Raw genomic sequence first — 2,513 nt, 5'->3', positions numbered from 1 at the left:
CAAGATAAGGAGCTGGGTCACCTCCAGGCATCAAGCCTGCAACCCTGTGTTGCTGCTTCCCTCTGTGCCCCAACATCATGCCTGCCAACCCCAACCTCCTGTGTCCCCAAATCTCTGCCCCTTTCCAGAGGCAACAGCCAGATCCAGGAGGGCTTTTACATCCCAAACCTCCCAGCTTGATGCTTGTCCTCTCCAGCAGACCTGGCAGCACTGGGATGCTCCAGGAGGATGCATCTCCTCCAGCATCTTCCTTCTCCTCGCAGGAGGCCACTGTGTCTTTGCCTTGGAATCTTCAAAGCTCTGCTTTGTAAAAGATCTGTTCAAAGCCTTTTCCTTTAGCATCTTATTTAACCTCACTTTAAAAGCCCCAAGCTGACGCAGGAACCGGAGGGCTGAGCCACTGCGGGGATGCAGGAGGGGAGCAAGCGTGCAGCAGCGAGCACAGCAGCGAGCACCCCAGTGTCCAGCACACCAGGGGAATCCCTACCCTTGCTTTGCACGCAGCCGCTTTGCTCAGCTGGGACCAAAACTCTTCTGCCAGCCCTTTAGGAGCATCTTGGCTCCTCCATTTCAGGAGCACTACCTGTTCCAAGCATCACCATTGGCTTTTATCTCACCGGCCATCAACCAAAGAGGTTTTACTGTGCCAGGCTGTCCCCTTGAAATCCCTTCGCAGCAATGGGAGCATCCTACCCACTCATCCCATCCCACCTTGGGGGCACCAGAGAGAGCCTTGCAGCACCATGGGGACCCCAGCCCCACATTTCCCTGTGTGAGGGATCCCTGTGGGAGTATCCACTGCCATTAACATCACCATCCATGTGTTAGGAACATGTTACAGGCAGACCTAGAACCACAGAACCATAGAATGGTTTGGGTTGGAAGGAACCTTAAAGATCATCCAGTTCCAACCCCTCTACAAAGCATCCCGGCTCCCATCCCTCAACCCCCTCAGCCCTCACCACCCTTCCGCTGCCGTTGGCCATGCCTTGGGCGCAACACAACCCTTCCTCAAGCGCCTCTTCAAAGCACCTCCTCCTCCTATACATCGCCCTCATTTCCAGCATCTTGGGGTTGAAAACCGGCCGGGGAGGGGTTGGCAGAGGAGCCTCACACACATTATTCAACAATTGTTTCCCATTTTGCGCCCTCGCCTGCCTCATCCTCCAGTAACAATGACGAAGAGCGGCGCGGAGCCAGCGCCCGCGGCAGGGGTGTTGAGATCAGGGACAGCACAAAAATATCTTCTCTCTGGAACAAATATTTACCAACCCTTCTGCCTTTTGTTCTTGTGGTTCTCAGAGATGGCTTTTTTTTTTTTTTTCTTTTTCTAATTTCTTTTCTTTCTTTTTGGTTTGGTTGGGTTTTTTTTTCCAGACATTTCACTGGCAAAATGTCACTAAAGCAGCAACCCAGAAACTTCGGGGTAGCTGCTTGGCTGCTCTGCCCTTTGTTTTTCTCGCGCGCTTCGTTGTTAATGAATTTCCAGCCATTGAAGCCAACGCAAACCTGTGAGAAAATGAGCTTTTGGGCCCTGAGATTGGAGCTTCGCAAGATCCAGGCAGTTGCTGAGCAGAGAAAATGGGTATCGTCCAGTAGAGTGGGGTGGTGGCCGTGCCAGAGCCATTCCGGGTGGGATGTGGCAGAGCCAGACTGGGAGCTGGGGAGATCTGAGCTTCCAGCATCACTCTGGGGGTTTCAGTGGTGTTATCCCTGTTTCCAGGTCGGGACGGGTTTAATGGGGTGCGCACTGTGGTACCCACATCCCTGCTCCTTCTCCCCTTTCTGCTCCATAGCAGGTTTTTCTTGTTTCTCCTCAAAATCATCCACTTTTTATGGCGGCCAAACAAGAGCACGTGGGTAATTTATGGGTGTTGTGTTTGAGGAAGGGAAGGGGAAAATCTCCTCTTCTGGCACATACACTTCTACCTTTGGTTAAAAATTAACCGTGGCCATATAGTGCCTGATGTAGGAGTGAGTGGAGTTCACCCTGAGAGTGCTGCCGGTCACTGTCCCCTCCGGTCCACCCCCGCATGGCCAGACACCCCTTTTTTTTCCTGCCCCTCTCCCTGGGGCTCTTCCAGGCTGCTCTGCTCCTCTTCTTCGCCCTCTTCGTCACCTACGATGAGCCCTTGGCGCAGGCAGAAGATGCCAACTCAGTGGCCAACCAGCTCTACAGCATCTTCCCCTTCTTCCAGGACATCCAGGTGATGCTGGTGGTGGGGCTGGGGCTCTTACTGACCTTCCTGCCCCGCTATGGGCTCAGTGTCCTCACCCACAACTTTCTCCTGCTCAACTTCTCCACGCAATGGGCGCTGCTGCTGCAGGGCTTGCTCCATCACTTCCACCACGGCCAGGTCCACTTGGGCCTCCACAGCATCCTCACTGCAGAGTTTGCTGCTGTGACAGTGCTCATCTCCGCGGGGGCCATCCTGGGGAGGACCAGCCCCTGCCAGCTCCTCGTCATGGCCACATGTGAAATCCCCATCTACCTCGCCAGCGAGTGGGCCATC

The 2,513-nt window shown here is 54.4% G+C and overlaps 1 pseudogene; it reads left to right on the top strand.

The window, feature by feature from the left end:
• The first annotated feature begins 2,033 nt into the window (after nt 1-2,033).
• The window catches only part of LOC104409350, an 828-nt pseudogene continuing 348 nt past the window's right edge, over nt 2,034-2,513 (top strand).

This window comes from Nestor notabilis, unplaced genomic scaffold (genome assembly GCF_000696875.1).
Source record: "Nestor notabilis isolate BGI_N333 unplaced genomic scaffold, ASM69687v1 scaffold24527, whole genome shotgun sequence".
Classification (NCBI taxonomy): Eukaryota; Metazoa; Chordata; class Aves; order Psittaciformes; family Psittacidae; genus Nestor; species Nestor notabilis.
This window is presented reverse-complemented; position numbering and strand designations above follow the sequence as displayed.